The sequence below is a fragment of the Bubalus bubalis genome, chromosome 7 (assembly GCF_019923935.1).
Source record: "Bubalus bubalis isolate 160015118507 breed Murrah chromosome 7, NDDB_SH_1, whole genome shotgun sequence".
In the NCBI taxonomy this organism is placed as follows: domain Eukaryota; kingdom Metazoa; phylum Chordata; class Mammalia; order Artiodactyla; family Bovidae; genus Bubalus; species Bubalus bubalis.
In genome coordinates, this window is record NC_059163.1 from 60,143,648 (window position 1) to 60,168,228 (window position 24,581).

At 43.5% G+C, this 24,581-nt stretch overlaps 1 protein-coding gene and 1 long non-coding RNA gene across 3 annotated transcripts in view; one reads left to right on the forward strand and one right to left on the reverse strand.

Moving 5' to 3' along the window:
* Nucleotides 1–6,352, reverse strand: part of TBC1D1 (TBC1 domain family member 1) — a 224,205-nt gene extending 217,853 nt beyond the window's left edge. The window contains exon 1 of one of the 2 annotated variants that reach the window (XM_006055896.4): nucleotides 6,198–6,352. The gene's annotated coding sequence lies outside the window, so the exon portion shown is untranslated. The remainder of the gene's footprint in view (nucleotides 1–6,197) is intronic. The other variant, XM_044945997.2, reaches the window with a different exon arrangement.
* On the forward strand, nucleotides 5,928–24,469 carry LOC112586215. The gene is made up of 2 exons (XR_006552283.2): nucleotides 5,928–6,126; nucleotides 22,207–24,469. It is a non-coding gene; the product is annotated as an uncharacterized LOC112586215 (long non-coding RNA).
* Nucleotides 24,470–24,581: the final 112 nt, after the last annotated feature.

The following is a 24,581-nucleotide window of genomic DNA, read 5'->3' on the forward strand; positions in this document are numbered from 1 at the left end:
ACATCTTAGTTTCTCTGTAAAAAAACAGACTGGACCTTAACACCTTAACACTGTCAATAAACTATCAAATCATAAGTTCTACTTCAGATAGAGTCCTAATTATTTATAAGTAATTTAGATTCTGCTGACATAAGATTCATGGTAACTTAGATTCGGTGAATAACTAATGTTCAATGAAAAGTTACATAAAACAGAAGAACCATTCAAACAATCCTAACAAACCATCAGATTATTTTTAAGCCATCTCAGTCCACATCATATGCATGTAACCTGTGACCATCCTTGCGGCCCCAGGGAGAACCATCTATTCCAGGAAGTCTCCTGTGCTTCATGTCTCAGAAATACTCTGGTCTATTATTCTGGTGAGCGTCTAATACTCATGTTCTCGACAGCAGAATCATCTGTGCAGAAGTCGTACCCTTCCCAGAGATCTTCTGTGTTCTACAACAACTCCTGCCCACCACAACCCATAACCACGGTGGGACCCAAAACACAAAGACACTCTTTTATCAGAATAGTCCCAATAACCTTGTTTTTGAGTCCTGCCATGATAAATATCCCTGGAAGCATGTATATAAAATCACAAAATTTTAAAGCTAGAAAGGTCCTTTAAAGCCACTCAAATTTCTTTCTTACATGCAGGAAATGAGGAAACTGAAGAAGCTAAATGGTTTGTCCAAGTTTGGTGACAGAATTAGGACAATACAAGTCCCTGACTCCCTTCCAAGCGAGGCAAAGAACCTGTTTTCTTACAGAAACACTTTCAAGTGTGAAGTTGAGAAAACAAATTACTTTTCCAAATCTCAAGTTTACTCTTACAAAAAGATGGAACAAGACCATCCCCAAGTTTTCTTCTGTCTCTAAAATCTGGTGAATCTCATTTTCATAATGTAAAATACCAAATGTCCCTGAGACTGTGTGGGGATAGAAAGCTGCTCCGATCTTCCCTTAAGGAACATGAATGTGGGAGAGGTGCATGAAGACAGCCTGGGGTTTATTGATCAAGAAGCGAGAAAGGGGGTGGTGGGAGTTAGCTGGCTGCCATTGGGAGCACCCTCTCTTCCCAGCACCCATCCACTCCCTCGATCCCAGTTAACCACAGGGAGTAGGATGGGGACTTTCCTGTAACCAGCCATACACTGCAGCCCCTACCTTCTCAGACGCTGGTGGGAGGGGAGGAGAGTAAGATAGATGGATGAAGGGAGGGCTATTGGAAGCTTCTACCTCCAGGCCAGGTTAGGAACCAGTCGATCCTGATTAGCTGTCAGGGACCTGCCGGAGAGACAGGAAACCCCCAAGGACACTCATTTCCCCTTGAGAATCAACGACCTTTTTTTTTTTTTTTTTTTTTTTCTGTTCTTTACTCTAGATGGAGTAGCTTGCAGCTGAACAGGATTATTCTGCCACTTGAATACTCAAATCGCATGCAGTGAGATCACTGGCTTGGCTCAGCTATTTGTCCATTTCTTGCACAGAATCCCATCCAATCAGAGAAGTGTGCTCCTCACTCAGGAATTGCTCATAGGTCCCCAAAGTCTTTGAAGCAGTCAGCTATTTCACCAGCACGGCTATTTCACTGAATGGCTCCTGGAGCTAGTGGTTCTAACCTGTACTTCATCGAGGATGCTCCAGTACCTGGCTTTGCCTCTCTAACTTGACACATAAAGTAATGCTGTTTTGAATGACTTCCTTCCTATATAAATCAGAGATAATTCAAGCCTAGTCCTTTAGAATGTCACTGTCACTTCCTGTATTCTCTTCCATGGTATTGCCCAGGATAAAAGGGTGGGGTGGGATCATCCTAGTTGGCCTCTAGGTGTTATGTCTAACCTTCCCTCCTGCATGGCTGCTGTAAGTTATTCTCCTAAAAGTAACAGAGTTAACTGTTAACACATAATTACACCTACCTGTGAGTCTGTTAACAGGTTTTGCACTCTCGATAGCCCTGACCAATAAAGACTGTTATTACCATATCTGAATAAGAATTATTATGGACTATAATTATCATTATCAGCTCCAGTTTAATGATGAGAGACGTTAAGGAAGTTGCTGGCACAGAGAAGTGAGGTCACTTGCCCCAGATCATACTAGCAGCAAGTGGCAGAAGCAGGATTCAGACCCAGGTCTTTCCCCTCCAGATACAGTATTACCTATTAACTAGTATTGGATATTACACATATGCTCTTCTGTGCTCTTACAGCTCTCACAAGAGTCTTTTCATCATCCCCATTTTATATAAGTGTCCTCTAGCTAGTAAATAAGGAAGACAGGATTTGAATGCAGACCTCCCATGTGCCCGAATTTCTGTTCTTTGCAATCTGACAGTATCTCCAGATGCAAATAACATAAACTATCATTCTAGTAGACGAGCAAGGTTATTTTTCTACCTAAATTTGACAATAGTAACCTAAATCTGAGGACTTCCCGGGTGGCTCAGTGGTAAAGAGTCTGCCTGTCAATGCAGGAGCCACAGGAGACTCGGGTTCAGTCTCTGGGTTGGGAAGAGCCCCTGGAGAAGGAAAGGGCAATCCACTCCAGTATTCTTGCTGGGAGAATCCCATGGACAGAGGAACCTGGAGGGCTACAGTCCATGCAATTGCAAAGAGTCGGACATGACTGAATGACCGAGCATGCATGCATGTAACCTAAATCTAGTGTCAAGATGATATGCTCAAACTGTAAAGCAAGTCAATTATAGAAATAAGCAATATACATTGTGTGCTCACTACCAAGCATTTTTCTAAGCACTTTACACGTATAAATTCACTAAGTTTGACAACTAACCCATAAGGTCCCCTCTCTGGAAGTTTAGATTCACTGATTATGTGTGTGTGTGTGTGTGTGTGTGTGTGTGTGTGTGTATATAATGTGTTGTTAAGTGGGTACATCTTCTTTTTAAGAGCAAAAAATAGCTGCTTCTTGTCTCAAAGGAAAAAGGCACACTCAAAATTAAATGCATCTTTGCTGGTACTAAAACATATTTCCTACATTCTGCACAGCTTCACTGAAACCTAAGTGTCAAGAACATTTCACAGGGCCCCAGTATGACCAATCATTCTCTAAACATCTGAAACCTGAAGGGACACACCGATCTTAAACCTAAGAATCCACTGAATGGAAATCTTGGCCTGAAAATGTCAAAAACCCTGAGAATGGAAAACTTCATATATTTTGTGAAGACTCTGGTTTAAAAATATTTTTATTTGAATGTGGAAAGCAAGCAATGAAAATAAAAGTCAGCAAAGGTGTTCATAATCTGTACTGAAAACCTAAATCCTTTGCCATCACCAGAGGAATACAAACCTAACACTCCTTGGTTTCTGAGTGGACTCACAGCCATTTTAATGAACAGATTTTACTTCTCCAAGTTTTCATGACCGAGGAAAGAAAGAGGGCCTGGAAGATAAATCAACTGTGGGGATGAATGAGGCTATTAAATTTGAGAAGAGCAGGAGAGCAGACAAGAAAAAGGTCAAAGGAAACTATGCCAGCGTACCCACACATGAGCACACCTACGTAAGCCCCCAAGGGGGCTGATACACATGCTAGATCACCCGGAGAATCTGAAGAGTGGAGACTGGGGACCCTCAGACAAACGCTGTGAAGACAGTAAAAGGGCCTTAAGAGTTGTCATTTGGTGAGATAAAATTAAAAGCCTATTCAAAGACGGAATCTGCAAGCAGCATCCCCACTCTGGGTGCCATTGTGAATGAAGATGCTGGGGAACAGGTACATGTCATACTGCCTGCCAGCGGTACATCCTAGAAGCTCCCACAAGATCTGGGACTGAAAGGAGCCACCCACCAACACCTGGCTGTGCACAGGGGTACATCTGGTTGCTACTGTAGCCCTTCTGGTGAAGGTCACCTTCTAGGGTGTCTTCAGGTGACACTTAATGTGTCCCGGGAAGTAGGACACAGAGATTGTCAATGGCTGGATGATAAGGGAAGTGGGGCAAGCCGAATAATGTCTTCAGAGTTGCCCTTTTCTTCCTCAAACATCTGGTACAGTCCCAACGTCATATGGGACAAGAGGTCAACACTGACATGGCTGCACCAAACCAGAAATATGACCATAGACAGAGGAGAAATCTCCAGAGCTCTCAGTGGGAAAGATAAAGGCAGACTAAGCAGAGAGTTCCATTTGCAAAACTTTATTTTGATGCTAATATGCTAGTAATTTATAACTACACCAGTGAATTTTTCCCCCTGTTTTACTGGTCTGCCAGTGGCTGGACAAGTCCACAGAAAGGCATTTATTTTAATGATTGTTTGATGATTTCAGGCACTGCTTTGAGCCACACTTAGTCCCTTTTATATTTCTTCGCACTCAATTGATACTGTGGTCTCAGGATACTGCACTGTCTTCACTTCAGGAAATCTCCCCTAAACATTTCACATAGTGCCCTTTAATTCACAGCTGCACTCACTATCCACTAGCTCAGGTTTTATCAACAGGATACGATAGAGAAATTTGGAGAGCAAGCACTTTTTATGGCCTTATTTCCCTATACCTTGTTAGAAAAAAAAAAAAAGAAGAAGCAGGCAGATTCGAGACTGCCACAGCTTTCCACTTGAAACAACTATAAAATATCTGTTTACAAAAGCAGTCAATCCTATTTTATGCAAACTTTTTCATTCAATGTCCTTATTTCTTAAGACAGTCTTCAAGTTTCCCAGGAAAGAGCTGTTCAGTTCAGTTCAGTTGCTCAGTCATGTCCAACTCTTTGTGACCCCATGAACTGCAGCATGCCAGGCTTCTAAACCGTCCATCATCAACTCCCAGAGCTTGCGCAGAGCTAAGCAGGAGACATACCTCCTCCCAAGCAAGAGAAGCCACATCAACTCTACAAAATCGTGTGGAACCCAGCTGCTTCCGGGATCCCTAACCAAGATGGTAATAGAACATCATGTGTTCAGAAACATAAAGAGTTGTCATGCAAGGTGGATTCCCAGCCCCTTAAAACAACTCTCCTGTTCACGCCTGAGGCCAACCCTTCCCACCCACAGCAGGTTCCCAAAGCACAAGGAAATCCAGAGGTGGCCATGCTTCTACTTCTACCAATCTCATCTCCAGTCTTTGGAGGAGAAGGAACTGCAGTTGTCCCAAAGAAGGGATTTTTTTTTTTTTTAATCAAAGACTCTGCAGTTCAGTTTAAGCACAGAGCAAAAGGTTTAGACGTTTGGACTTCTAGAGATAGCTGAGTTTCCTAGATGTGACCTATTTAAGCCAGGTCACTTTTATTAACTTTGCTGTAAAGCAGAAACTAACACAACATTATAAAGCAAGTATACGCCAATAAAAAATAATTTTAATAGGTAATTTTAAAATGCTCTTTCAAAGCCTGATTATATAGTATCAGTAAGTAAAATCACCCAATTATCTAAAAGGAAGAATGAGTGATCTACGAAGTGAATGAATACCCATTAATTCATGCAGGGCACTCAGAATCAAACTGTTTGGTGGGAGGAACAATCATCACTTTCGATTTCTTTTCCTTTTAAAGTAACTTCCAGAGAATAATCTATTTTAAATGAAATAGCCACAAGTAAAGCCGCCTCTTGGTGGACTTCAAAGAAAATGACATCTCTTTTAAACACACACACACCTTAAACCCACAACAACAACTCGTGGCGAAGTTAGAGGGGTCTCATAATAACAGACAGATCAGGAAGCTGCTAGAAACAATTAAGCAGGGTTTCAAAATGACTGGTACAGGATGTGCCCATAGAAAGAAATGTTGCGCGCGCCGGTGGAGCTGCCAAGTTGCTACTGCGAAGTACCCTGAACTTTTAAAGGGTGGCCTGGGGTTACTCTGACCGCCCTCCCCCTGTTTGGTCGCCTTACAAACACACTAACCCTAGAAATATTTGGCGGGAGGGGCGAGGACGGAGATGCGAAGACCGCGAGCAGGAGTGGAGGGAGGGGCAAAGGGAGAGTGCCTGCGGGAGCTCCCGGGTCGCTCTGAACTTGAAGGTTTCGCTTTCGTCCAACTAGGGGACAACGAGGTGGCAATCAACTTCCTCTCCCGAGACACCCCCTGCGCGACAAGGACAGCAGGAACGCCCCCTGGAGTGCCCGATCCCAGCTTTTCCGCCGGCCCGGGAGCGCAGGGGCCTGCAGGAGGTAGGGGACGGCCGGGATGCCCCGGGAGGAGGCGGCGGGGTGTCGTGGGCGAGGCCCCAGGAAGCGCCTACCTGTGCCGCGGCGCGCTCAGAGCCCGGAACCCGGCCGGGGCGCGCAGGTGTTCGGGGGTAGCCCGGGGACGGCCTGGGCAGGCGGGGTGCGCATCGTGGCTGGCAGGCTGCTCTCTTCCAGCCGCGGGGACTGGCAGGGCTCCCGCCTCTTCTCCAGTCGGCGGGTCCCGCGGCGGCGGCGGCAGCAACAGGCACCGAGGCGCAAGAACGCCGGCGGCGGCAGCGGCGGAGGAGGAGGAGGTGTCTGCGCGCGGCTCGCGTTTCCTCCTCCCCGGCAGGGCGAGCGCGGGGGAGGCGAGGGGAGGGCTGAACCCGGGATCTCCCAACTCGGTCCCCAGGGACCTAAGAGGGGGACGCGATGCCCCCTCCCTCCCCACAGCGCCGTGTGACTCTGCTCGAGCGGCATGGCCGAGACGGGCGAGTCACTCGCCGGCAACAGCTGCTGCAGTGCGGTCCACCGCCGTCTCCCTCCCCTCCCTGTCTCTCCCTTCCCGGGCGGTCCATCCTCAACCTGCTCCCGGGCAGCCAGCCTCAGCCCCGAGAGGTGTCGGGGCGCCGCCCCACCAGCCCCAGAGCAGGGTTTTGGCCAGACGAATACCCTGGGCTCCGGGGACGCGGAACCCCGCGCCTGATTAAAGCCCTCGAGGAGGGATGTGCGGTCCAACCCTGAGCTTAGCAGCCTATTTATAGCAGGTGGCACTGCCAGCCGCTCTCCGGGCCTGCGGGGCTCTCAGCAGGTGGCACTGCCAGCCCGCTCTTCACTGCCCTGCGGTAGCCCCGCCTCCTCTCTCCGAAATGGACAGGGTGAAAACTGCACAGAACACAGGAAGGTGGCCAAGCCTCCTGGAGGCTCTTCCCGACATTACCCCTTCTTCCCGTCCTAGTCAGGGAGTGAATTGAGGCACAGGCATCCTCTGGGGCTGAATCAAGGAATCAGGGAACAGCTTAAGTGTCTTTTCCTATTAAACACCCGTAAACCCATTTCCGAACAACTGCGGAATGACGCAGGGGCTAGACTGCCTTTTCCCCTTCCTGATGGTCCAGAGGCGCGCGCGCGCACTCACACACACCCACTATCTCTCTCTCCCTCCCTCCCCCCGCGCCCCCCCACACCTCCGTGTGCCTACCCTCTCTCTCACACACCCTTTATCTGTCTCGCGCGCTCTCTCTCACACACACACACCCCTCCGTGAGCCCACCCTCGAGTCAGATTTGGGGAAGTTAGTTCTCAGCTGCCTTGTAGAGTGTAAGGAGAGATACCAGGGAGATGTAAGACGTCTTGAGAAAGCAGGCTCCTAGGGTTAGGAGATGGCAGGGTTCAGGAAACAGGCAAACCTAAATCCCTGTCTTACCAGGTAAATTTCACGCCCCACGGCTGGGACAGCGATCTGAGGGAAGTGGGGAACTGAGCAGAGAGAGAAGGGTAGGAACAAGAGGAGGATGGTCGTGGGGCAGATGAGAGGGGGCTGGGCGGCAACGGAAGGGGGAGACATCTTTCAGGATTTTTTGCTTAGTGTAACTGCAAGCTGACTTTAGGGAAGTGGCTGAATTTGAACTGCAGGGTTGGATGTGAACCCACATTCCAGCTCCACCAACTCAGTTTGGCTTAGGCAAGCTGCTGGACCTCTGGTCTCCATTCTTTTTACCTGTTAAATGGGACCAATATACACTTTATAAGAGCACTGTGAGGATATAATGGGAAAGGGTATGTAAAGTGCTTAGCACAGTGACACATGCGTGGACCTCAAGTAGTGGCAGCAGCTATTGTTACCCTGGCTCAGGATGCAAATACAGGTTCAAGGTTCTCCCCTCCCTCCTTGCTGCCTTCTCCCTCCAGGAACAGTGAGTTGCTAGGAGCTGAGGAGGCATTTGGAGGAGTCTTTTTGATCAGGACTACCTTATGGTCCCTGATCCCATTCCTCTGGATCCTCACATACAAGGGAGTTATATTTGGGTAAGATACAAATTTTTATCCACAGCTTGATTTAAAACTCATCATACTGGTAACTCTTATTCATTGAGGGGGCTAGTCTATTGGGGGCATTATGGAAGCCACTTTATATGTATTGTCTCTAATCCTTGCAAAAACTCCTCAGGGCAGAGATGATTAAATCCAGAGGTTAATGCCTCTTGGGGCCACAGAGCTAGTAAGTTCTGGGATCTAGAGCTAAAGCCCCATGTAACACACTTTCCCTCTGGCCACTGTGTAGCTCTCTTATAGCACTCAGCTCGCTCTTTATTATAATGCAAATTGTTTATGTACTTAGACTCAAATCTTTTTTTTTTAAAAGATAAGGAATATATACAGATGTATACAATGATTAGAATGTGTATTGGGTTATGAAAATTGTTCTTCATTAGATTATAAGACCAGATATACCAGCAGAGTCTGGCGGGCTACAGTCCATGGGGCTGCAAAGAGTTGGACTTGAAAAAAAAAAAAAAACAGTTGGACTTGACTGAGCACTCATACATACACACACACACCAGTTAAACCATACTGTTACGTCTTGGATCACACCATAATTATTTCCTATCTTCGTCTCCATCTTACTCATACAGTTCTCATCCCCTCTCTGCAGCAGCCTGCTGAGCACACTTATCTCCAGAGTGCTAGATGTCAAGACAGGCACACTCATCCAATTTCATTGACATCCCCAAACTGTCTTTCATACATAACCAGTCAGCTGATGGTTGAAACTATTACCTAACTACCTTGGTCAGGTCAAGACTAGACACTGCACACAGAGCATCCTGGCCAGAACTCCTTCTATCCTGCCCTTCACTCCCTTTGCTTTTCCTCATTAACTCCCTCTACCCCCACTCCACCCACACCTGAAGTCCCAGAGTACAGCCAAGCTTCAGTACATGTAGACAGCCAGATGGGGTGCTAATCAGGCCACAAGGGTAGGAAGTGGGAGGGGTGGGGGACAGAGGCAGGCCTAGGCCCCTTGTCTCTCATATTATTCTTTTCCTCCTTGCTACTTAGGTCTAGCAAGTTGTAGCTCAGAGATTAACAACTTAGTGGCAAATAACCATTTCCCTGACCCTATAACCTGAGTTAGGGAAGGATCATAACCTTGTGAGAAGCAGTACTTTTCTGTATTACTTTTCCAGCTCCTGGGGTCAGTTACTGCCCTGGGGGTAATCATGAGAGATTTTATAATATCTTTAGCTTCCTGGAGAAAGAACTCCCTTTATGAAATGTGGTAAAGATTTTCAATTTTTTTTTTGCTATAAAGCACTATCTCAGAAAGTAGAGGAGAGCCTGTCATCCACCTCATTGGCACTCATTTCTAGCAGCTATGGAAGAAATAAAAAAGGGGACTTTGAGACTAATGGTGTTCTTGGGATGGCAGGATAAAGACTGTTGAACAGGGAGGGTGCATCCCATGCATAGCAGAAGGGTAGGAGGGACCACTCAGTTCTCATCTGCAATGCCATCACTCTAGGAGGGAAGCGGCTCCCTCCCCGTGTCACACAGACATGAGACTCCCAGCAGGACTGGTACACCGTAAGGGGAGAGGCCGGGCCACGGGGCCTCGGTGATGACAACAGAGAGCTCTCTGGGGCCCAGGCTGGTAGTTCTTTGAGTCACCAATAACAAAACTAAGTAGGGAACGGACCAAACACTGTTGTGACTCTGCTTCGAACCCCTGATTCTCCACCTGAAATCCTGCTATGGATCATCTTGGAGGGACTTCCTCTATAGATTCTTTCCTAATTTAGTCCTTTGCACAGTAATTAGTTGTTCATTGCCAATGACCAGAAACATGGATATCAGCTTTCAGATGGCTTCAGAGCTCTAGAAAACTGTGACCCACTGGCACCATTAAATCAAGTGGGAGGCCCAGAGGCCAAAAGAAAACAAAGGCCCCTTTACTTTTAAAAAGTTAAGGGAACTATGGGACTTGCCTGACAGTCCAGTGGTTAAGATTCCATGCTTCCAATGCAGGGAACATGGATTTGATCCCTGATCCAGGGAACCAAGATCCCACACCCTGTATGTGAAAGTCACTCAGTTGTGTCCGACTCTTTGTGACCCAATGGACTATACAGTCCATGGAATTTTCCAGGCCAGAAAACTGGAGTGGTTAGCCTTTTCCAGGGGATCTTCCCCACCCAGGAATTGAAACAGGGACTCCTGCTTTGTAGGCGGATTCTTTACCAGCTGAGCTATCAGGGAAGCCACACATGCTATCTAGTGTGGCCAAAAAAAATGTTTTTAATAATTAAAAAAAAAAAAGTTAAAGTAACCATGTATAAATCTAGAATGAAAAGCCTTGTATTAATGTAGAAAAGAGAACTTTAATACTCCTTATTATTACATCTATTAGTGACTTGTTTAAATGTTTATATTAGTTGGAAATCCAAACTCATTATTGCTATGATATATTTTCACCTAACTTCCAAATATACATAATAAGGTAAGAGTTTTTAATTAGTGAGTCTGTTTCCAAAATTGGTATAAAGGCAAGAAGTTAAAATTATATTGGACAGAACCTGGGATAGCAAGGTGGTCCACTGGGGACACTTGCTCCCACTCATCAGTGGTGGCTCCCCAGAACCCTTGGTGGAAAAGGTTTCTGAGGCGTCTGAGCTCAGTGGGAACAGCTCCTCCATAGTGAAGCAGGATCTGCCTGGAGCTGGGACGAGGTGGCATCAGCACCAATGCTGGGTAACTTGCCAATCCTGCCAAGCTGATGCATGACTGTTAGCATCTAAACAGGACGTAAGTCATGCCCAAGTATCCATACTAATTATAAGAAACAGTCTTCACAAACACAGCCATGGACTGAAGTCAAGATCAAAGAGTACCTTACATTGGCTTGCCTATAAGGGCCTTGAAATTGCTTTCTCAAAGGCATGAGAATCAATAAAACATAGTGGAGTAAAAAAGTAAATGAAATGAACAGATAACCAAAGTAGATTTTGAAATTTCACCTATTTATAAACAAAAATGTTACTATTCTTGAGAACTCGTGCTTGCAGTGGACGAGACAGCATAAACCCATGTGCTACGTGCTAGAGCCCCAGCGTGGCTGCCGGGAGAGCCTCGTCTCCTTTTATAGACAAAGCAGCTAGAACTCTGGGCACTGGTTCTACTTCCCTTTTCAGCTCCTGCTCCTACTTGTTAAATCATTGCTCTTCACAAGCAGCTGCCCCACCCCACAAATCTCTCTGATTATATCCAGTGTTTCCTGGGGCTTCCCTCTTCCCACCTGCCCTGGGCCATCAAGCACAAAGCTGAGCAAGTGTTCCATAGCATGTCACCTTTCGTTGTGTCTACATTTGTCTAAGTCTCTGAGAATCTCTTTGTAAATTATCAGTGTTATGGATCTCAGGGATGTTACCCAGACTGGTGAGATAAATGAACTTCCAGCACCGTGAGACCCCCACTCCCCACTTCATTTGATCCCAAATACCATTCTGACCTTGCTGGTACTTGATGTGTAATCTCACCTAGAAAATGCAGCAGCCAGCTAACTGGTCTCCTTGTTGCTGCCCTTGCCACCCTACAGTGTATTCTCAGTATAGCAGCCAAGTGAATCTGATAAAATATTAGTTGAGCCATGTTACTGCTCTACTTAGAATCCTCCCACGGCTCCCCAGAACTCCCAGAGTAAAAGCCAAAGTCCTTATAGTGGTTTAGGGAGCCTTATGGAATCCTCCGCTCTCTCCAACCCTACACCACTACCTCTGATTTTATGGTCTGCTACCAGTCTTGGTTCACTCTGCTCAAGCCATATTGGCCTTGCTGCTGCTTGAACCTGTCAGGGACAGTCCTGCCACCAAGCCTCTGCACTCACTATTCCCTCTGCTGGTCATGCTTTTCCCTTAAATGTTCACGTTGCCCCCCTACTTAATGCACCTTCTTTCACCTTTGCTTAAATACTACCTACTTGGGACTTCCTTCATGGTCCAGTAGTTAAGAATCCACCTTCCAATGCAGGGGCTGCGAGTTCCGTCTTTAGTTGGGCAACTAAGATCCCACGAGCCCAGAGGCAACTGTTCACCAAAACAACATAAACAGATCCCATGTGCTGCAACGAAGACCCAATGCAGCCAAATAAAATAAATAAATAGTTGTTTAAGTTTTCTTAAAAACTAAATACCACCTTCTCCATGAGGCCTTCTCTGACCAACCTTTTGAAAATAGAAACACACACACTTCTTATCCTATTTTATATTTCTTCAGAGCATTTATCACCCTCTAATATACTGTGTTAGTCACTTGTATTTCTTATTTGTCATCTGTTTCCACCTGGCTCCCCCACTATGTGGGCAGAAAATTTTTCCTGTTTTGTTCATAGCTGTATCTCCAGTGCATAGAACAGAGCTCAGCAACATAATGGGAATTCAATAAATATGTGCAGAATGGATGAAAATAGCTTGTAACACATGACATTTGTGAGCTCTTGCATAGCTATGTAATACTTCCTTAGGTTAGAAACTTTTTAAGTTTCCCTCTGTTTATCCCTTGTGCCCTCATCAAGTTTGTCAGCTGTCCTAAGAGGTATGTCCTTCCTCCCCCAAAGTGAGCTGATGGTTAAAGCATGTGACTCCTTGTTTAATCATCAACACAGGATTGGATTTCCAGATATACGGCACAAGGATCGCAACGACTTGGAACAACAGAATTCATCCACATTCGGTGTTCGTCAAAAATTTAGTTAAGAAGATCATTTTGGAAAACTTTCTGAAAGATACACAGTCCATTGGCCCTCTAAAATCTGTATCCCCTAAAATCAGTTCCTATCTCAGATCAACCCAAATGAAGAGTAGTTACCTGGACTATATCCAGAAAAATTTCTTTTATTCAGTTGTATTTTGGCATGACCCCATTTGCCCATATTAGAGGGATACATTTTATAAAAATGCCTTTTTCAGTCTGAGATATTGGTTTTTTAAAAAGTAAGTATTTATTTTTACTTATTTGGCTGCACCAGGTCTTAGTTGTGGTATGTGGGGTTTAGTTCCCCGCCCAGGATTCAGACCTGAGCCCCCTGCATTGGGAATGTGGAGTCTTAACCGCTAGATCATTAGGCAAGTCCCTGAGATATTATTCAGTGCCTCACGTGATGTCCTTTCAAGGAGAAACCAGGAAGCATTTTCTCTCAAGACTCTGCCGGGAATAACTGTTCTTTCTTTGAGTGACTAGTTTTATCTTCATCCCTGACTAATGGGCTCAAGGGGTTCATTGCTTGGCAGGTATCCAGGTTATTTTGTATCAAGTCACAAGTACCCATTCTAAGCCCTTGCCAGCTTGTGCCAATTTTCATCCATTCACGACAAAATAGGAATAACAGTGTATAATTTCATAAGACTCAACTGGGCTGTCCTGTGGTCACATTCTTCCTACTTTGTAGGTATTAACAAAAGAAAGTCTTTCTTTAATGAAATGATGGTGAGCATCAATGGTAGGAGCTTTTGTTTGCTTGTTTTAGTTTTGTTTTTTGATGTCTTTACCTGCTAAAAGAAAATGATAGCATGCTTTGTCAGTTCCCAGTCTGCGGGAGAATTTTCCTGGTTCAGAAAATTCAGTCTTAGAAGCGCTGGTTTTCTACCTTACTCCTAATTTCATTCAGCTTCACTTACTTTCTCTTCCTTTAGTCCCATTTTCTTATTTGCTTAGTGTTAAATTTTCTCTTGCCTTACATGCATTTAAGCCCCCTCCAGGCATTTCTGGAATGGCAACCCACTCCAGTATTCTTGCCTGGAGAATTCCAGGGACGGGGGAGCCTGGTGGGCTGCCGTCTATGGGGTCACACAGAGTCGGACACGACTGACGTGACTTAGCAGCAGCAGCAGCAGGCATTTCTGAAATCTAGCAGGCATGAATGAACATATGAGTGAATGAGTGAATGAAAGACCAGACAAAGGACATATCAGCCTGCTTGGCTTAGCCTACAGCTCCATACTGCACCAAATGCTTTCCCTCATCATCACCTGGCATGTTATTTGCAAGTGCATAATGCTTTGTAATTGACATCTTATTAATCTCAGTAGCCCTCAAAGTGAAGTCGCTCAGTCATGTCCGACTCTTTGAGACCTTATGGACACCAGGCTCCTCCGTCCATGGGATTTTCTAGGCAAGAGTACTGGAGTGGGTTGCCATTTCCTTCTCCAGAGAATCTTCCCAACCCAGGGATCGAACCCAGGTCTCCCTCATTGTAGACAGACGCTTTATCGTCTGAGCCACCAGGGAAATGTTATTTCCCTCCTTTCCCTCATTATATATAATGCATGAAGAGATTTAGACTTAGAACATTTGAATCTTCCTAAGGCAGAATGCTGTGGGGGAAAAATTGGAATTTTAACCTAGCTGTTCTACCTCCAAGTCTAATTTTCTTCCCTGTACCATATTGTTGTCATTGTTCAGTCACTAAGTCATGTCTGACTCTTTGCCACCCTGGCAGAGTAGCCTATCAAGCTCCTCTGTCCATGGGATTTCCCAGACAAGAATACTGGAATGGGTTGCCATTTCCTTCTGCAGGGGATCTTCCTAACCCAGGGATTGAACCTGAGTCTTCTGTATTGCAGGCGGGTTCTTTACCACTGAGCCACTGGGGAAAACCCCATACAATTTTACTGGCTTTTAAATGACTGTTTTTGAGGGCAGTAGAGTACAAGAGTTGTGTGGTTTAAGAAGATATAAGGAGAGCCTGGTTATTTCCCTGGCTTTCAGAATAACCTTCCTTGATGAAAGATGTTCTGCGGGAGGACTGAGCTTCTGCTGGTCTTCTTCTTCTGCTTCTTCTTCTGACCCCTTCCCTTTAGCTTGGGGGAATGTCCACTGAACTGAGTCAAGGTTTCCCCTTATCAGTGCATACTGAAGAAATGTGATGCAGGGTAGACTCCTTTTGACCACTTGTTTTTTCTCTTGCCTAGTAATTCCTATTGTGCAACAACATTATAGTGGGAGCTTGCTTCATTACTTAGTAATTTCCTCTAACAGTAGAGCTGAACTAGAGACATTCAGCCCTCTTCTTGTTTTCCTGTTGCTAAATATAAAATGTAAGATGAAGTTCTCCTGTTATTCAAATGAAAGGAACTTGAGTCCTTAAAATTGAAGCTTAGAGAAAAAACTAAGAGGGAATTAGAATTTACCAAGATGCCAAGATTGGCAGGTATGTACCACAAAAGGCTTAGAAGAATCAACCAGCAGAGAGATTTGTTCATTAGTGATTCTTTCTCTGGACTTGGACTAGGCACTGAAGTGATATAAGCAAATATGAGATGTCATCCCGGTCTTCAAGACCCCTCAGTTCAGTTCAGTTCAGTTCAGTTGCTCAGCCGTGTCCGACTCTTTGCAACCCCATGAATCACAGCACGCCAGGCCTCCCTGTCCGTCACCAACTCCTGGAGTTCACTCAAACTCATGTCCATGGAGTTGGTGATGCCATCCAGCCATCTCATCCTCTGTTGTCCCCTTCTCCTCCTGCCCCCCAATCCCTCCCAGCATCGGGACCCTTATGCTGTTCTAATTAATGGTCAACAAACTTTCTTGAAAGCCCATTTAGTAAATAATTTAGCCTTTGCAGGTTATTCTTTCTCTGTCCCAACTTTCAACTTTGTCATTGTAGTGCCAAAGTAGCTATAACAACATGTAAGCAAATGAATATAGTTGTATTCTAGTGAGTAAGGGCACTGCCATTGGAATTTCATGAATTTTTACATATCAGGAACTATTATTCTTAAAACATTTTTTCCCAATCATTTAAAAATGTAAGAATTACTATGTCAAACTAAAAATTCCCTCAAAGGAAACAATCTACACAACGAAAATTCCCCCTAAGGAATGGGGAAACATTTGCAAACCATATATGGGGTAAGGGGTTTATATGTGCTTCATTATTAGCATACTACTACTAAGTCGCTTCAGTCGTGTCTGATTCTGTGCGACCCTGGAGATGGCAGCCCACCAGGCTCCCCTGTCCCTGGGATTCTCCAGGCAAGAACACTGGAGTGGGTTGCCATCTCCTTCTCCAATGCATGAAAGTGAAAAGTGAAAGTGAAGTCGCTCAGTCGTGTCTGACTCTTTGCGACCCCATGGACTGCAGCCTACTAGGCTCCTCTGTCCATGGGATTTTCCAGGCAAGAGTACTGGAGTGGGCTGCCATTGCCTTCTCCGCATTATTAGCATACTGAATAACAAAATCTGACCACGGGTTGAATAGGGTCTAATAACTATGATGATTTTGTAGTGATGAGTATGAATGATAGCCTGAGATACCTGTGGCAGCGGAAATGTAACACATAGGTGATTTCTGTTGATGACGAAGTCGCAGGGCCTGAGGACACTGTTGTGGCACTGATGACAATATTGCCTTCATTTATAATTAGAAGAAAACCTAAATCTTGGTCAGAGCTTCTGGAAGTAATTTTACAAATGTTTCTTGTTTTCTGTCCAAGTTCACTGATTCTCTGCATTCTACGCACAGAATCACTGGAGAAACTTTAATCTCAGGTTAAGAGCTCTTGGGAAGTCAAAGAGAATGTGGGGAAATGGGGAAGTTAGAAGGCCCTCATCTTTGAGAACACAATTTTAATAGAGATGAGAAGACAAAGGAAACTGAAGGGCATTGATTGAGCAATGTTGGTTCCCAAAATGCAAGGGCAGGGAGAGACTGAAGAAGGAGGCCAGACAGGCTAATTCAATGGCTGTTGCCTTAAGTCACTCATTTTTGAGGTGGTTTCATATGAAGCAAAAGCTAACTAATGCAGGGGGTAATGTATTTTCCAAATTTATATTTCCTGGCAATTTTCCATATTCCGCAAGTTCTCCAAGATTAATGCACTGTGTGTTAAGATAACATCTACAACTATTCTTAGTGTCCAGATTCTTTCGAGTTGTATTTTTTTAGTGTCATGTTACCCATCCTGGGCTTCAAAAATTCATTTGTACTTGGCATGCTACAAGATCACACGTGGACCTCAATGCCTACTGTTTCACAATTCATTTCTTCCTATAACCAGTGACAAGACTCCACAAATACATGTTAAATTACCCTTTAACATTCCATAACCACAGAAGTTTCTTTAGGTTTGAATGTTCTTCTGAAGAAAGACCCCATTCTTGTCACATTGATCAGCCTCAGGCAGCCATGGATCACCGCCTAGCTTTGTAAACTTAGACAAATTACTTAACTGACTTATTTTGGTTCTCAGTGTTTCCACCTATGAGGTGAGAATAAAAATAACTGTACTTACCTTACAATGTTGTCAACAGAATTCGAGTTAGTAAAGGGCTTTCCAGTTGGTGCAGTGTGGGAAACGCAAGGGTTTGATTCCTGGGTTGGGAAGATCCTCTGGAGTAGGAAATGGCAACCTGTTCCAGTATTCTTGCCTGGAAAATTCCACGGACAGAGGAGCCTGGCAGGTTATAGTCCATGGGGTCGCAAAGAGTCAGATGCAACTGAGCAGCACATAGCTCAAAAGTCAAGTACTTAGAATCTGGTGTGTAGCAGAGTGGCCATATTGTTATATTTCAGTGTTCCAATTTCTCTGCTTTATCTTCCTGTCTTGACTTATCAGTTTTCTTTCCTCTTTCATCTCTCTGTAGGGAGAACAGGATACTAACCTAATAGGCTATTTCAAGTAACCCTAATCTTTTTGGAAATTCAGACTCCAGGAATTCAGCATTTATGCTGCTTCAGAAGCAGTGTAATGATTGCTATAAAGAAAAAGTCGGAAACGTTTTTCCCTTTTAAATGGTCAAAGTTTTTCCAGCAAGGACTGGAAAGTGTCTTCAAAGCCAGTAACATTTTTCAAGTTAAAATTTTACAACTTAAAAGTCTTTCAAAATTCCATTGGGCCCTGTTCCCCTTTAATGAGGTTTTGCTGGGTGGTAGTGGGGTGCGCAGGAAAGCCCAGCCAGGGCTGGGCCAGCATGTGGAGTGAGCAAGTGTGCAGGAGGCTCACAACTCAAATAGACATTAGTGCTAGATAAAATGGAACAAAATGCGTTTAAATGTATAGTTGAATTCTAAATAAAATATATTTCCTACATGTTAAAAAAAATTGTCCTTCATAAACTGAGAAAACCAGAAAGCAACCACTGGGGACCTATGGCCCGAGGGAGGTATGAGACCAGGTGTGGGTCTCGAGGGCTAGGGTATAACATATCACACACACACACACACACACACGCACACACGCACACACACCACCCACAGGTGCTTGGAAATGTGGCCCTGGACTGGTAGGAGGCAGAGAGTTGGAACTGACCCACTTATTTTGTTTTTTACTTTTTCTCCTCTAGTAGTTTTATTGGGTCCTTTTTTCTAGTTTCTTGTTCTTATTCATGGTATCCTATCTTAATCCCAGTGCCCAAGACATCTGTAAAGGACTGTGCCTCTGTGAAAAGGAAACCAGAAAAAAATGTACTCTCTGATCCAGAATCAGAGAAACGTGTAGTTTGCTTGAGACACTGGGTGGAGATGGGAGATGGGCTGGGGATCACAGGTGAGGAGAGTGGGTTCTTGATCAAAATTCAAAATCTGTGTCACATGAGTGTATGAAATGGATTTACGCTCACAAGTTGTGTGGAATTCAAAGTTAATAAAAGTAACATAAAAACTCATCACCAATTTTGTTAGAATTCCAAATATCTTCTCCCAAACTGTGGGTTGTCTTTTAATTCTATTTATAATGGCTTTTATTATACAAATGTGGTTGACTCTTTTGCTTTATGGTTTGGGTTTTTAACTCCTCCTTTAAGAAATCCTTCTCTACCATGATATCATAGAGACAATCTCCTACAATTAATTTCTTCTAAAATTTTTTTCAGCCTGCAACAGGTAGTTTTTAAAAAGTTATTTAATTGAAGTATAGTTGATTTACAATGTTGTGCATTTCTTCTCAGAATTTTTAAGTGTTCACATTTAGATCTTGAATCCAACTACAAGTTAATTTTCCATATGGCTTTGGATATGGTTTGAGGTAGGGATCTAATTTTAGTTTTTCATCTGGATAGTTAATTGTTCCAGAGTTTTTAATTCAATATTTTTCCTTTACAGATAGACTTATGATGCCATGTTGGTCATATACCAATTTCTGCTACATACATGTGATTATTTGCTATTTCCTTCTGTTGGTTTATCTGTTCATCTCTCTGCCAAATTTATTACTGTATCTTTATAATAAATCCTAATATTTGGTAGTATAACTTCCCTCTTCTTATTGTTATGAACTGTGAAGAGTCTGAGAATTTATCTGTTTGCAAGCTAATGAGTTAGCCTGTCACTGATTCATGGATACAAGCAGAAGACATGTGCGGCTGGTGAGTCAGAGGCAAAGGACTGTGTCGCTCACAGCACAGCAGGCAGCACAAGCTGTGCATTCACCTCAGTTACCCTTGTCCCCACGTTCCCCCAAAATCAAACCTGAATCAGATCAAGCTCCTCCATCTTCCATACCACCTTACATGACCTGTAGGGCACAAAGGAACATGTTAAACACACAATGAGGAGGCAGTTAGTAAAATTCACAATGTGGGAAACCCTATAGGACAAATCATTCAGTTTGGAATAGATTTAAAAAGAAAAAAAAAGGATGAAGAATTTACATATTAAAAGATATTTTAAGAGACCTGTTAACCAAATGAAGTAAGTGGATACTATTTGAACCCTGATTCCAACAAAGAGAGGCTTTCCTGGTGGCTCAGATGGTAAAGAATCTGCCTGCAATGCAAGAGGTGCTGGAGATATGGGTTCAACCCCTGGGTCGGGAAGATCCCCTGGAGAAGGGAATGGCTACCCTCTCCAGTATTCTTGGCTGGAGAATCTCACGGACAGAGGAGACTGGTGGGCTACTATAGTCCATGGGGTTGCAAGGAGTCAGACACAATTGAGTGAATAACATACTTTTTTTTCAAGTAAAGACTAAATAGCACATTTGAGACAAATGACTGGTTTGCACATTGACTACGTAATTGATGATGTTAAGTAGGAAACATTTTAAAGTGTAACGAAAGTAATATGGTGGTATGTGTGTGTGTGTGTATGTGTGAGTCAGTATGTCCTTATCTTTTATAGATATATACTGAAATAATTACAGATACAAAGATAGGTAAGGGATCTGCTTCAGAATTGTCCTGTAGAGAGATACGGCAAGAGGGAGATACAGCTGGGTGATGGGCATTGGGAGGCTCATTGTATGATTCTTGGTACACATTTGAAATTTTCCATAAGTTTGAAAAGGAAAGGGGGCAAGTCACATGTTAAAATCACCAAAGACTCCAGGCAGGTATTTTGAGGTGGCTGTTGTACAGATTAGACTGGAGGAACTAACTGAATCTGGGGATCTGAGGAACTAACTGAAGAGGAAAAACAGATTCGGGGTTGGTTACACTGATCTAATTTGAGGGCATCTGAGTAGGAGAGCAGGCGGTAATATAGGATTGGAACTTGGGAGAAAAGTCTGTAGTCCTGCACTTAGGACAATTACAGCTTTGAGCATAAAGGCACTTTCCGAGGGCAGAGAATGGATGATTCCACCTCAGGGAATGAACCGACTTGGGGTTCAGAAGGAAAAAATAAGGAAGCCTGCTGGACCAGCAAACAAGTTATCTCAAGTTAGCTCAAGCCTCCACCTAAAGTTTACTTTTGTTTTAGGAACACTTATCAGCTATGGAGCTACATTTCATTCTTGCCACCTAGAGATTTAAGTAAAATAGCCAAGGTGAAATAGTTCAAAACAATGTATTTGAAGGACACAATCAGGTCTTGTCATCTCTGTAAACTGCAACCGTAACTTTCCTTTGGAAGTTGCACAACGCTGCTTTGAGATGGTTTCAAATGATTATTTGACCTGGAGCCACATCTTGACTCTGGGTGCCTGAGTCCGTTATGGACCAGGTTTGCAGCAAACACCAAAAGTGGCTTTCATTGGACACACATGGGAAGTGGCTAGTGTTTCGAAAATTTTAATTTCACGGACCTACACAAGTAAGCCAGGCCAAGAGGAACTAGGTTCCCCAACACTGCTCTCCACCCTGGTCACCATGTGCTCATGTTGGAGGGCCTCATCTCTCCAGACAGCTATCTTTCTCCCCCAGTGAATCTGAGTAGTTACTGCCCTGTGCTTACATGGGGCGGAGAAGGCAATGGCAACCCACTCTAGTACTCTTGCCTGGAAAATCCCATGGGTGGAGGAGCCTGGTAGGCTGCAGTCCATGGGGTCGCACAGAATTGGACAAGACTGAAGCGACTTACCACCAGCAGCAGCAGCAGCTTACATGGGGAAGTCACTAGAAGGAGCATTATTTTAATTCTTGCTTCCCATCTGCCTAGAGTGTGACATCTTGCTTTCAATAGTTGAGTTATCAACACAAAGTGTGTTGGTAGCAAGAACAGGACAGAGGGATGATGCAGGGAAATGGCATGCAAACAGCCTCCCCGAGTCAAATTATTTTGAACAAAAATGTTAGGAGTTTGAATTTGATGTTCTTGAGAAAGACAAGGCCAAAAGGGGATATCACAGAACTGCCTGCCCATAATTCAATCCCATGACTATTGCAATGCAGCAATCATGTGTCCATATGGATTTCCTTGGCTAGACTACTTGAGGTCCCAAATGCAAGCTTATTATCACTATCCGGAAAAGTGCCTGGCTCATAGCAAAATTCAAGCATGACTCAATCAGTGAACATATAACGAATGTACAAATAGCTCTGAGGAAGTAGAAATTATAAATACAATTTAGATGCCATCCTCTCAAAATCTCTTTAAAGTAGCACACATGCATTTGCTTCATTACTTAAGTATTTCTTTTTAAAACCATGTTTCCAGTGTCAAGAAATAGTAATACTTTCCTTTAATAGCATGATGATAGAATGAAATCAATGGGACAAATTAATGAGAGGTAATGACAATGTTCTTATGGGAGAGAAGAATAAAGATCTCTTGATTTCAGAAACACCACGAAGAAAAAACCAAAACAGTTGGCCTGCATTTCCTCCTACAAGTAAGACTTTCGTTCTTCACTTGAGATTTGTTCTTTCCAGGCACCAAGAGAAGACGGACGGCCATCCCTACATCAAATTGTACTGTCTTCCCCAAGCAGGCTCAGCTAGAAGGCAGAGGGGGCTGCTACACAGCGCTCAGCCACCATTTCTGCCTTCCACCCCTGCAGAGCATGCAGGTGTTTCCTGACATCTGCATGCCACCCAGTCCTACCTTTCTCATACCCGATGTCAGCACCCCTACCCTCCCTCCAGGCTATAAGGATAGGTGGGATAGGAACCTAAGGCTGCCTGTCTCTGTGGTACAAAATGTTTTCCTCCATCTCAGATGTTAGGTCTTTTAAGACGGCTAGTTAAGCATTCTGCCAAAGAGAACTGCTGATGATTTATTATTGCTGATGGTGCCCTTAATGGATTTTTATATAAAGACCTGCAGCATGAAATGACCTCAGAGACCATTTAGTAAAATCTCTTTATTTTAAAAATGACAAAATTATCACCCCAAGTCCATAGTTTACATTAGTATTCACTTTTGGTTATGTATATTCTATGGATTAGGACAAATGTATATATAATGACATGTATTCACTATGAGAGTATCAATACAGAAAAATTTTTTTACTGCCATAAAAATCCTCTGTGCTCTGCCTACTATTCCTCACTCCTTCACTGATCTTTTTCTTGTTTCCACAGTTCAGATGATAATGATGCATTAATTTAGGTTCATCGATCGTAACAAATGTACCACTCTGGCGGGGGGTGTTGAGAATGGGGGAGGCTGGCATGCGTCAGGGCAAGGTGGGTATGAGACATCTCTGTATCTTCCTCTCAATTTTTTCTCTGAACCTAGAACTGCCCTAAAAAAAAAAAATAACAAGTCGTAAAAAATAAGAAAATGGAGACTTTGGGAGGCTAAGTGACCTGACCAAGGTCACAGAGCTGGTTCCCAGTGGACCAAGACTAGAATGCAGGGGCCTTATGTTGCAAGTTTCATGCACCGCACATTGCTACCCTGCATCTCATAATAACAATAAAAAGTCAGGAGATACTTGGAAATAGAGGAGGATCTCCTCTAGGTCCAACTGAATCACCCACTTGCTGCTCATGGGGAGAAGCGGGGCAGGTACTGAAATTTACATCTGGGTTCTGTTTTAACACCACCCCCCACCCCCACCCCAACCACACACAACCCTGGCACCTCCACACTTCTGCTCTTGCTGTGCTCTGCCTGGAAGACTTCCTTCTCCATCTTCAGCTGCTACTTGCTCCTGAAGGTGAAGCCTCCTTTGGGCAGAATGAACTCCTTTCTCACAATTCTCAACTCTGAGTACTTTGCAAATAACTCAGTCATAGAATACTGTAAATACTGTGTAATACTGTACTCAATGGTTGCTTATTAGCCCTCCAATTAGACCCTGAGCTCTGTTAAGCAGGACTAGATCTTAAATTACCATCGCATTTCCAGAGACAAGCTCTGGGATGGAGTACCATTTATGTGCTCAGATCTAAAATTTCTTTTTTCCAGAGTACAGTTTAAGACTAGAAAACATTATCAAACAAAAATAAATACTGCTTCTTCAATGAAGCAGCTGATAGAATATATGGAATATTGTACGTTTAAGAGTGCTGGTAGGGGACAAACTATGTTATTATGAGGATATACAGATATTCTTTCCTTCACATTAGAAACATGATTGACAATAAAACTGTAATTTTTCATTGTTATGAAACTGCTAATAACCATTTAAAAATAATAGGTAATCATTTGCTTTAAAAATAAAAGAATCATACAGAATATATAAAGTATATAAAGAACAGTTTGGTCCTTGGTCATGGTACTTGCTGGGAGTCATTTTGGAAGGTTATAAGGCCATCAGTGATGAGGAGGCACAGATCAAATAATGAACCTGGAAACGTCTGGTTTTAGATTGTGATCACATAAAAACAAGGTCAGTCACAAAGTTATTGCTTATAATCCTTGCTACTTTAGGACCAATATTACATTTAAATGTACTAAAGCAAAAAAAAAAATACAATAATCTACTTTGCAAGTGTCAAATAACCAACTGTTTGATTCAAGATTTTAAAAAAGGAAATGAATACACACCACACAAAGATGGTTAAGCTGTTTTTTCCTGCCACCTACACAATGTATAATAGTGCATAATTAGAAATAAATTTTAGGTCAAAAAACTTCACCTTTTTAAAGTATCTTTTGCTCCACTTTATAGGTTCCTGTGATTTGTATTTTCCCTAAAACACAACATTTGCTCTGTTCATTTACCTCATAAGGACTTGATAGAAATGCAAATATATACATATATAAAAGTGGCTAGCTTAGATATGACAGCCCAGAATTTAGTAATTGTATAGGCTTTATGGCTGTTTCACTTACATATAAAATGAATTTTAGAGGA